This window comes from Plecotus auritus (assembly GCF_963455305.1).
Source record: "Plecotus auritus genome assembly, chromosome: 7".
NCBI classification, from domain to species: Eukaryota; Metazoa; Chordata; class Mammalia; order Chiroptera; family Vespertilionidae; genus Plecotus; species Plecotus auritus.
Window position 1 is genome coordinate 17,438,712 of NC_137774.1, and position 12,727 is coordinate 17,451,438.

General features: G+C 47.5%; 1 protein-coding gene across 2 annotated transcripts in view; it reads right to left on the minus strand.

The window, feature by feature from the left end:
- Positions 1–12,727, minus strand: part of ARSG (arylsulfatase G) — a 94,490-nt gene that overhangs the window by 54,224 nt on the left and 27,539 nt on the right. The gene's annotated exons all lie outside the window — the stretch shown is intronic.

The window sequence follows — 12,727 nt, forward strand, 5'->3', positions numbered from 1 at the left end:
ATGATAATATTTACAAGAGCCTATAATCACAGGGGTGGGAGCAACATCAGAGATGACCTCTCTCAACCCACTCACTGTATCCATGGGAATGCCGAGGCCCAGTGTTTGGATGGGGCCAGGACCAGCACGCCACTCTGCATGATCCCAGGGCTCCCCCACTGCCACCCACCAGGCTTCTCTGATTCATAAGAAATCCCCACAGTGACTGTGACGTTATCAAACCCACCGAGGAATCTAGAAGAAAGGGTGCGACCTGACGACCCAGATCTGACCTTTTCTAACAGTTGTGCTGCAAACAAACAATTCCATACAAAATTCGTGACAGATGCCCGGCCAAGATGGCTCAGTTGGTTGAGCGTCACCCTGTGCACCAAGAGGTTGCTGGTTTGATTCCTGGTCAGGGCACATGCCAGGGCTGCGGGCTCGATCCCCAAAAGGGGGCGTGCAGGAGGCAGTTGTTAGATGTTTCCGTCTTTCTCTCCCTTCCCCTTGCTCTGTCTCTAAAATCAATAAAAACTTATTTTTTAAAATCTTGACAGAAATTAATTGGGAGAAAAAGGAAATGTAAAGAAATAAGTTCATGGTAGAATCTAAGGGGAGATGCTATGGGAGCTCATTGTAGACTTTTAATTTTGCTGTATCTTTTTAAATTGTTTCATAATAAAATGGTAGAAAAAATTTTTATTTCTTAATGAAACTGTGTCAGTTTATATCTTGACAATGTTATTTTTAATAAGAAAATCTAAAGACATATACTCAACCTGTGCTCTCATACTTCGATGTACATACAAATTACCTGGGGAGTTCAAAATGCAGGGTTAGCCCAGCCAGTGTGGCTCAGTGGTTGAATATCATCTATGAACCAGGAGGTCAATGGTTTAATTCCCGGTTAGGGCACATGCCCAGGTTGCAGGCTTGGTCCCCGGTGAGGGGTGTGCAGGAGGCAGCCAATCAATGATGCTCTCTCATCATTGATGTTTCTATCTCTCTGTCCCTCTCCCTTCCTCTCTTAAAATCAATAAAAAATATTTTAAAAAATAAATTAAATAATGCAGGTTCAGGAGGTCAGGCTGTGGCCTGGGTTCTGTACTTCTATCAAGCTTCTGCTGGGCCAAGTCACACCTTCATCAGCAAGATGCCCAGAAGAACGTCCTGATGCAGGTCCCAGAAGAAAACTAACCCAACTGGGGAGGAGTTGGCTTCCGTGAACAAACACAAACGCAATCAGTCACGTTCAGGTTCGAAAGACAGGAGTTGAAGGTTATGCGTTCCACACAGGTTGCAAATGGGAACCATAAAACAAAACCATATCACCCCGAGTTCACTTAAAAGCCGGAACTTTACGAAACTAGTCAGGAGAGAAAGACTTGACTTCTGGACCAAATAAAAAGCTCAGTTGGACACCAACCTCTGGAGAAGATGAGAGGAGAGCCAGATTGGAATATGGCACGATGCGATCCCTGCCTTGGGAAGGCGTGCACAGCGGGCAAAGCCGACCCAGTGGCCAACGCGAGTGGATGGGGCTGGAGATGTGTCAGTGCTGGAAGACCTAGGTGAACTCAGAGGGATGGGCGGACCCATACTCAACCATCCAAAGGAAGCCCAAGGAAACAGTCATGCCTTCTGGAGGTCAATGACTCCATTGTTCAGAAATGCAAATGTTTCTGTTTTCCAAAAGGAGACTTATTATTTCAAAGTCAATTAGATTCCACTGGTATTTGTTGATCTTGGGCCCCCAAGGACGTCTCCCTTTCTAGAAGAGCGAGCCCTGGCACCAGGAGGGTGCCCAGCAAACACTCGTGGACCCGCTGGTGGACTCCCAGCCTCCATTCCACTGGCTTCTGACCACGAGCAACCATCACAGGAGGCTTTCCTGCCTAAAGCTACTTAGCTTAGAACGCTGGCGTGGCCTCATTCCTGGTCGATAATCCATTCCAGAAGGACGCAACACGGAACGACTTAAAAAAAAAATATTCGCTTAAGAAAGAAGCTAAAATGAAGGTGGAAACATAGATGGGTTTTGCTTAATTGTTCCACGATAAGACATTCCTTTGAGGATTTCCAGAGACTTGCTAAATACTTAACATTTTCACAGAATGGAAATAAGCTAATGTAGCCAGTGCTCCATTGCGTCGGTATCCTGCATGCCCACGCTTCCACGGAGACAGTTAATCCTGCCCCCTGTATTTCTCTAAACTACAATGAAAAGGCAACCAGGACATTCTAAGACTGGACTCTAAGCCACGGACTTTAAGACCCCAGTCGGGGGGGGGGGGGGGGGAGGGGAGATCCAATCTGACATTTTGGGAAACAGTATGGAGGTTCCTCAAAACATTAAAAAGCGAATGACCGTGGGATCCAGGAATCCCACATCTGGGCACTCATCCAAAGGAAAGGAAATCAGTCTCTTGAAGAGAGCTGCACCCCGTGTTGACTGCAGCGTTTTTCACCACAGCCACGATATGAACACAACCTCCGTGTCCATCGATGGGTGAATAAAGGAGGGAAATATGCTGTACAGAGAATGTATATAAACCATGGAGTGGTATTCAGCCTTCCATAAGAAGGAAAGCCTGTCATTCACAACAACCTGGATGAACTTAGAAAACATCATGCCACGTGAAATAGGCCTGGCACAGAAAGACAAACACTGCATGGTTGCACCTGCGTGTGGACTCTAAAAAAATTGAACTCGCAGAAGCAGAGAGTAGAATGCTGCTTGCCAGGGGCTGGGGGCGGGGGTTGGGGAAGTGGGGAGAGTTGGTCAAAGATTACAAACATTCAGTTATGCAGGATGAATAACTCCTGGACTACAGTTAATAATACTGGATTGCAAACTTGAAATTTGCTAAGACAGTAGATCTTAAAAGTGTTCACCACAAAAACAAACAAACAAATAAATAAATGGTAATACGTGAAGGGATGGATGTGTTCATCAGCTTCACTGTGGTAATCATTTCACAATCAAAACATCATGTTGGACACCATAAATATATACAATTTTTATTTGTCGATTGTATCTCGGTAAAGCTGGCAGGGTTATTTTTCAAAGATCCAAGCTGAGACCAAGCTCAGTGCCTTATCTGGGGTTACTTTCCCAATTTTTTCTTTTTTCCCCTTTTTAATATGTTTTTATTGATTTCAGAGAGAGGAGGGGAGAGGAAGAGAAACATCAATGAGGAGAATCACTGATCGGCTGCCTCCTGCACACCCCTTACCGGGCATGTGCCCTGACCAGGAATTGAATCCAGTCACATCCTGGTTCATGGGTTGATGCTCAGCCATTGAGCCTCACTGGCTGGATTCAACTTTTTCTTATATACCACCCTCCCCTTCTCAGAAGAGAACGTGGACGCAAACAAGATGTGGGCTAAGGAAGAAAGCTTTCACCCCTCTTTCCACTGGCTGGAAGCCGTCTGACCACCTGACTCAACAAACTCCACGAGGAAGGCCTCTTGGCTCCAGCTGCGCTGTGGGAGCAGAACGGGCTGGGCTGGCTCCTTGCTGAGCATCAGTGTGCACCCTGCCCCGTCTCCCTGCTCCTCGGGCGGCAGGCCAGTGAACTTGAGTTGCCATCAGCTTCGCAATGACTCCTGTTCTTTTCCATGACCCCTGCTTTAAAGCAGGACTGCTGGGTCTGCTAAGGTCTGGCCTCCCTTCCGGTCCCAGCCTGTTTATAGACAAAGACACACAGAAGTGGCGTGACCCACAGGTGGGCTGTTGTCCAGAAGAGCGAGAAGTGAACGGGGTGGAGCCACCCGAAGATGTGCTCTGCGCTAGGTGGTGCCAATACCAGAGCAGGAGTCCATCACCTGACCAGCTCCCTGGGGCCTCGCCGTGGCCAAGCAGCCCGTGAGAGAGCCTTGAAAGCAGCTGAAATAACCAGAAGGTGAGGCGATCTCTCCAAACTCTGCTGGTTTTCCAGAGACAAAGCTTCCGATGAGCTGAGGCCAAAAAAGACAAAGGCCGCGGGGAGTGTGGTCTCTGGGGCAGGGCACTGTTGCTTTGCCCGCAGATCAGAACCTGCACAGGGCGCCTGCTGCACTAGGAGTCACGTGGGGGCTGCCAGGAGGGGGCCTGAGGCACCGGCTGCCCCAGGGTAGCTGAAATGACTCCCCCAGGCACTGCCTTCCACCCAGCCAGTGTGGCTGAGTGACAGGTGTCAGCGGGGCGCTGTGCACACAGCAGTGAATGACACAGGAAGCCTGCTGCCCTCCCGTTACTCTCCTGCTGGGGGATGGAGGTGGGGCCCGAAAGTGAGTAAACACGTGGGGCAGGCAGAACAAGCGAAGCGGGAAGAGGACCAGGAGGGTGGGGGGTGGGCAGGTGCAAAGTGAACAAGGGAGGTCAGGGACAACCTCACTGAGAAGGCGCTCTTTCTAGAAGGATCTGTAGAAGACAAGGAAGGAAGCTGTGCAGCAGCAAGCAGGAAGGGCTGGCACCTGCCAGGGGCAGCAAAGAAGCCACCGGAGAAATGCGAAATGGCAAGTGTTAGAGGAAGTCGGGGGAAGGCAGGTGTACCGAGGTGGGGGGCTGGAGGGTTTGAGCCCCAGCAGCAGGTCCTGCCTGCATCCACGACGCCAGCTGCAGCTCTGCAGAGAAGGAGAACGTGGCCCTAGCCGGTGTGGCTCAGTGGGTAGAGCGTTAGCCTGTGGACTGAAGGGTCCCGGATTCGAATCTGATCAAGGGCACATGCATGGGTTGCAGGCTCGACCCCCAGTAGGGGGTGAGTAGGAGGCAGCCGATGAATGATTCTCTCTCATCATTGATATTTCTCTCTCTCCCTTGCCCTTCCTATCTGAAATCAATAAAAATATATTTAAAAAAAAAAAAGAAAAGAAAAGAAGAACGTGCTACAATAGGACAGGGAGAAGGGGAGCTGAGAAGTGAGCAGTCCACTGGGTCCTCAAGGTGAGAGACAGCGCCAGAGGGGAGCCAAGTGCCGGGCACTCCCTGCCCTGGCATGATCCTTACCCTGAGCTCCCGCTTAAGTGTGTGGCCTCACCCTCGTGGGAGCCCAAGTGGAGCGGAGAATCTACTTGCCCTGGTTGCCAGGACAAACAGTGACTGAGGCGATGAATGTCTACGTGTAATCAATATCCGCGGGGCCCCTAACGTTGCCCCTGGGCCCTAACATGTCAGAGAGAGTGGAAGGGAAGGGGAGAGACAAAGAGAGAAACATCGATGTGAGAGAGACAAATCGATTGGTTGCCTCTCACATGAGCCCCGACCAGGGCTGGGGATCAGATCGAGCCTGCAACCGTGGTACATGCCCTTAACCGGAATCCAACCCAGGACCCTTCAGTCCGCAGGCCGATGCTCTACCCACTGAGCCAAACCAGCTAGGGCAGTGGTTGGCAAACCGCGGCTCGTGAGCCACATGCGACCGACACCCCCACTTCTTCTAACGCCACTTCTTCAAAATAGACTCGCCCAGGCCGAAAACCGACTTCTGCGCATGGGCCACGAAGTTTCAATCGCACTGTATGTGTGCGCCCGCACGTGGTATTTTGTGGAAGAGCCACACTCAAGGGGCCAAAGAGCCGCATGTGGCTCGCAAGCCGCGGTTTGCCGACCACTGAACTAGGGCAACACTTCTTTCTTAGGGCAGATCTGGGGAGACCTCACAGTTTTAGCTCAACAAAAAAATGTGAAGTAAATCCTTTTTTGCTCAGCCGGTGTGGCTCAGTGGTTGAGCATTAACCTATGAACAAGGAGGTCACAGTTCGATTCCCAGTCTGGGCACATGCCCAAGTTGTGGGCTCAATCCCCAGTAGGGGGCATGTAGGAGGCAGCTGATCAATGAGTCTCTCTCATCATTGATGTTTCCATCTCTCCCTCTCCTTTCCTCTCTGAAATCAATAAAAATCTGTTTTAAAAAAATGTTTAATCCTTGTTTTTTCCTGTTCTGTATTTTCTTTAGTTTTATTGACATATAGTTGACACAGGGCACACTGTGTAAGGTGAAGGGGTCCAGCATCATGACTCGGCTTTCACATGCTGTAAAACGATCACTACAGTAAGTTTAGTTAACATCCATCCTGTCATACAGACACAATATGTTAAAAAGAGGAAAAAGTTGGATACAAGACCCTTTTGCGTTTCTCAACTCCTGTATGTTTGACAACTTCCATCATAGAATGTTTAATAAATAATAAGTAAATACTGCTATGTAAAAAAAAGAATTTCTTTTTAATCCTCACCCGAGGATATTTTTCCATTGATTTTTAGAGAGTGGAAGAGAGAGGGAAAGACAGAGAGAAACATGGATGTGAGAGAAACACGTGGATTGGCTGTCTCCTGCACATGCCCTGACGAGGGGGGGCAGGTAAAGGCATGTACTGGGGGGTCGGGGAGGCCGGGGGGAGGTCAATGGGGAAAAAAAAAGGAGACATATGTACTACTATTTGTAATACTTCAAACAATTTTAAAAAATTAAAAAAAAAAAAAGTAAAAAAAAAGAGGAAAAAGTGCTTTTGTCCCCATGATGAAAGCTTTTAGGAGCTACCCTCTCTTAGAAACTTTCAACCATCCCGCATGGAAGTGTTCACAATGCCTGCATCCTATCCCCAACACTTCCTTATCTCATAACAGGAACAAAGGAAGTGGTTGACCGCATGTCTCCATATAGGCTTGGAGAGTAATTTCTCTTAGATATTAAAATGCTGGCGTGTTTGTTTTTTAAGCTTGAGGACGTCAAGCCAGATCCTGGTGCTGGGAATATCACCTTGGTGAGCCCAAGGATGCCAGGAAACTCCTGGGGGGGGGGGGGGGGCGGGGGCGGGAGGGGGGAAGGGGGGCTGGGAGAGCCCCTAGGACGTCCTGCCCGCCTTTCTGCAGGAATCACCTGTTGGGACTGTCACAGGAGGAAGCCACGTGGTAGGAGCCAATTTGGGAAGGCAGAGGCGGCGTCATGCCACGCATCTAACAACCCGGTTGCCTGCAGAAATGGTATCTGGGTCCCTGAAATCGGGTCAGAAACACAGGAAGAGTAGACGGGCCTCGGGACAACATCCTTCCTCTGAAATTCTCCCCTCCCCTTGAGAAGAACACTCAGGAGAAGTGTGGACAAGAGGGAAGGGCTCCAGGTCAGTTACCTGAAACCCACTCTTGAAAGCTTATTTCCCAAATGTGTAAGAATTTATTTTATGCCCTAACAGGTTTGGCTCAGTGGATAGAGCGCTGGCGGACCAAAGGGTGCATGGTTCGATCCGGTCAAGGGCATGTACCTAGGCTGCAGGCTCTTCCCCGGCCCCAGGCCCTCGTCAGGGCATGTGCAGGAGACGGCCAATCCATGTGTTTCTCTCACATCCATGTTTCTTCTGTCTTTCCCTCTCTCTTCCACTCTCTAAAAATCAATGGAAAAATATCCTCGGGTGAGGATTAAAAAGAAATTCTTTTTTTTACATAGCAGTATTTACTTATTATTTATTAAACATTCTATGATGGAAGTTGTCAAACATACAGAAGTTGAGAAACTCACGCACACCCACCCAATATAGAGTCAACAATTACCAACACATGGCCCGTCTGGATGCTTTCTCTGTCTCATCTACTTCTCTTGCCTTCATCCTCCACATACACTGGATTATTTTGAAACAACCCCCAGATATAATTTCACCCGTAAATATGTCTATATGGTTCTCTAAAAGATAAGGATTCTTTTAAAATGTAACTATAGTTCTATTAATAGCCCCTTTTAAAAATGAACAATAATTGTTTAAAATATAGAAACATCAGTGATAAGAGAGTATCATTGATCGGCTGCCTCCTGCCCACCCCTACATTGGGGATCGAGCCCACAACCGGGGCATGTGCCCTGACTGGGAATTGAACTGTGACCTCCTGGTTCATAGGTCAACGCTCAACCACTGAGCCATGCCGGCTGGGCTGAACAATAATTTTTAACATCAAAAATCCAATCAGTGTTTAAATGTCCTCCCTTGTCTCATCAATGATGATTTTACAGTTGCTTTGTTCTAATCAGGATCCAAATCCACCACACAATGCGTTTGTCTCTCCTCTTTTCATGAATAAGTTCCTGCTCTCTCTTCCGTACAATATACTTATAAATTCAGTTTTTTCTCCTATCAAATTTCTTAAATTTTGGGTCTGGCTAATTGCACCCCGTGATGTCATTTAAAATGTTCCCCACTCTCCTGTTTTCCTTGTAGACTGAGTTGTAGATCTAGAGGTAAGATTAGACTCAGGTTTGATTTTTTTTTTTTTTTGGCAAGTCCACCTCATACATCTTACCTTTCCCCATGTCTTATTAACACTGATAGTGGTTCATATGGCAAAGTTACATTTCTCATGAGAATAAGGAACTTTCTCTTAAATGCTACATATGATCTTTTCTGTTTTTGCAGATTTATCCTTTCCCCAGATCTGCTTCACCTCTGCAATGAAATAGGTTGGATTCTGTCATGGACTGAATGTTTGTGTGCTCCCCAAATTTGTAAGTTAATTCCTAACCCCCAAAGTAATGGGATTTGAGATGGGGCCTCTGGGAGGTAAATCAGGGTTGGATGAGGTCTTGAGGGTGAGGTCCTCATGATGGGATTAGTGCCCTTATATGTATAAAGAGATAGGAGAGAGCTTATTTCTCCAACACAGTGAGAAGGCGGCTGTCTGAAAGCCAGGAAGGGAGCCCTCACCAGGATCCTAATCAGCCAACACCTTGACCTTAGATTTCACAGCCTCCGGAACTGTGAGAAGTAAAGGTCTGTTGTTTAAGCCCATCTACGGTATTTTATTATGATAGCCCAAGCCGACTGAGACAGATTAGCACAATTTTAAAGCATAAAGAGGCCATCAAGAGTGCTAATGTTGCTAAGGGTGTGAAAGAAACAACAATCACAGGTGATTGAAGAGGTAGAAAAACTGTTGTTGATTGGATGTTAACCAGTGATAGCATTTCGGAGGCAGTGGAATATTAAAAATCCATTTATGGCTAGCAGGGGGTGGTTTGATAAATTTAAGAAGCCTTTATTTATAGATTAAACTGTACATTAGACATGTGCTGTGTATAAGACAGGTTAAAGCAGGGAAGCATTTGAGGGTCCAGAACGCATTAATCCAGCTTACAATATTTCTAATGGAGAAAAAAAAAATGATTCGGTTTTCGAACAAAATTGCTTCTGGAACAGCCTTCCGGAACCAATTATATCGAAAGCCAAGGTTCCACTGTGCATCTAACAGGAACAATGAGGGCCAAGCCTGCTCCACCCCAACCTGAAAGCCCAGCTTCCTCTCATCATTTCCCAAATCTCGGATGACCTTGCTAAGTTCCCCTTCGTCTGCGAGTCTCACTTGCAGAAGTGCACTTGTTGAAATGCTGTTTTGGGGTAAGTATCACACACGTGTCCTGTCTTCCTACCTACACAGTCAACACTCTGAGAGGAGGGACCACATCCTCTGGGTGTGGTTTCGTGGCCTGGGAGGTGACTGTGTCCCTCAGGCCAGCTCCTGATTGGGCTATGCTGAGCAGTGGGCGGGTCCTGAACGCATTAACGGGCGTGGGACGGAAGGATGAGCGCTTCCTATACCCAGCCCTGCCATACACCCTTTTAAAAGAAGTATTTTTTTAATTGATTTCAGAGAGGAAGGGAAAGGGAGAAAGAGATACAAAACATCAATGATGGGAATCATAGATCGGCTGCCTCCTGCACGCCCCACACTGGGGATTGAGCCAGCAACCCAGGCATGTGCCCTGACCGGGAATCGAACCATGACCTCCTGGTTCGTAGGTCTATGTTCAACCACTGAGCGGTGCCGGCGGGGCAATACCCCCTTCCTAAGCATCAGACTCATCTAAGGAGTCCACAACTCTCCACCAACCATGGCAGGGCAGGGTCCCTCTTTGCCTCCTATCCAAAACACAGGCCTGGAGCACCCTTTTAACTTCTCTGTGACACCCCTACTCATCTGGAAATGAGAACATGTACTGTCCCAAAGGGATTAACATGGACACCTCACACCATGTACTGTTCCAGGGAACAGCAGGCTGAGTGTGTTGAGACAAGACGGTGTCAGCCAGCATCTCCCTTTAGGCCAGAAACCGAGCAGGAGAGCAGGTGTTTATTCCTGGGGCCTTGAGCAACATGATGCGTGGCGCAACACCGAAAATGATCCAAAGAAAGCCTGCTGTAACCAGAGCCAAACCCAGTGGTCCCACGCACAGCACTTTCCGGACTTTCCAGTTAGGTTTCATGACCCACCATTGCGACATAAAAGTTGAAGATGGCATGTATTTCTCCTAAAAGCAATGCAGTTGAAACCACTGGGTTCTGATTGATTTCTACTAACTTGGTTGATTTTTATTCTGTGTTATTTTGAGGACTTCTGCAGCAGGTTTGGCTAGGTTATGGGTGCCTCCTCAAGGCAATGTTCTTTTTTTTCTCTTTAAGTAGTGAGAGCAGTAAACTGAATACTGAGAAATCTGGGAACAAATATCAGTGTTGACATCAAATAAAACACTCCAGAGTGAATGAGACGCACCCAGTGATACATCAACACTGGGCTGAATGGTAACGGGGTGTAACAGAAGTCAGATGGTCACCTCCCCTCCTGCTGTGGGTGGGGAGGTGACTGCCCTGCCCCCAAATCCAGCACACCCTCTCTTATCTCCTGCCTTCTTCTCACGAGGTTCATCCCTTACTGGCCAGTCCTTGCAAGGTCTTTCCTGCCTTTCTAGGTTTCACTGATCTCCATCCTCCTCAACCTCCCTGTGAGAGTTCCAGAGCCTCATCGGATCCAAGCACAATGCTAAGCTGCTAAACCCCTTACACGCGTTAACTCAGTTAGCCAGCCACTCAGGGTAGCCCCACCTCTCCACGCCCCAACCCCATGCAGCAGGTACTATCTCCCTATCACGGATGAGCAGAGATGAATGGCTAGTGAGGGCAGAACTTGGATTCAAGGTCAGGTTCCAGGGCCTGTCCCCATGTGCATCTCACATCATAAATTACATATCCCCCTACCGGGCCTCCCACGGTTCACTCTGGTGACTCTTCGGCTTGTTTTATCTCCCTGGGAAGACTTTATCCATGAAGGCAGGGAGCAGCTCTTTCTTGTCCTCATATTAATATGGACTGTACTCGGTGACCTGTAAAGTGTTCGTGCTTACGTATCCTCTAAAAGGAGTTGGAAACCCAATAAACACCCTCTGTATTGGTCAGCTCGAGCCACCACAACAAAGTACCATAGGCTGGATGGCTTAAACAACAGATACTGATTTCTTCACAGTTCTGAGGCTGGAAGTGTGAGGTCAGGGTGCCAGTATAGTTAGATTCTGGTGAGAGCTCTCTTCCTGGCACACAGATGGCTGCCTCACGTGACCTTCATCAGTGTGTGTTCTCAGAGAGCGGTATTTCTCTCTTCCTCTTCTAATGAGGGCACTAATCTAAGCATGAGGGCCCCACCCTCCTGACCTCATCCAACCCTCATTCCTCCCCAAAACCCCGGTTTACAAATACTATCAAATTGGGGATTGGGGCTCCCCCTTAGGAATTTGGAGATGGGGGGCAGGCTCATTCAGTCCATACCACCCTCACATAGTTTTAAGTTGCCTTCAATGTTTCATCCTAACTTTCAATAACTGCAAAATATATCATTTCAATTGTGTTTGTAAATATTATTTTTAGAGTAAAAGTCTTAAACTACTCTTTTACATGTATCAACACCAGAGCGATTTGGAAACCACCATCATTCATTTAGAAATTACAGGAAACCATTTCCCATTAGTTCGAAAATTTTATATCAGTTTTCTTTTTTCAAAACTGTATATCTATTCTATCTCAACACAATGCACTTTTATGTTCAAAGGCATTTAATTACCTTATCCCATTTCTCTGAAATAGATAGTGTGGATAAATTGAGATTTAATATTTTACACTTTACTCCAAGTATTTTTAAAAATCCCTTCTGAATTGAGTTCGTATCAATTATGACTGTAATAATTTATACTAAAACATAAGCATAAGGTAATCTTACTGGAAATGCATCTTTAACAAGATGGACTAGGGGAGGGGGCTGGTACATACTGACTTGAAGAAAGGCAGTTTCCCTGACATACTATTTCAATATTCCCCCAGAGACCTTTATGGGGGGGCAGGTCACCCTAGTGCATTCCTGGCTCTGGGTAAGCAGGGGAAGGCCACGGTGGGAGCAGCAGGCCTGAGCCCCAGCGGGTTCTCAGATTCTCAGACAACCATGTTTAGGAAACAGATGATGTTCTGAGCAGTCAAGGACTCCTGCAAAAGGTCCCCTCAAATGCTCCCCCTCTTCACCGGCTGCTCTGAAAACTCGGCCCGCAAAAGCAGACTTGCTCCCGGCTCTGAACTGCAGGCAAGATTCCTTTCAATCTACTTACCCCAAGCTGAAGTTCTCACGGGCTGGTAAATGCAGGGAGCTTATTTGCAAGCCAGGGTCATATCTGCTTGGCAACCCAACATGAAGACTAGAAGTTCTACAAATGTTGACAGAGAACAGGCAGGCCAACTTTGAATAATGGAACCCGTTTTCATGCAAATGACCCAAAACAAGAAGACTAGAAAAGAAAGCAGTGGGGATGGTTCTCACAGCCAGTTGATTTCCAGAGAAGATGCTGAGGGACTTTTTAAGGGCATCGTTACAGCCCTGCCCACTGTAAGTGAAGGGCCAAGGGGCTCTGCTCCTCTTGGTTGCCACAAACACCACAGAAGACGCTAAGAGGGGAGATGGACCC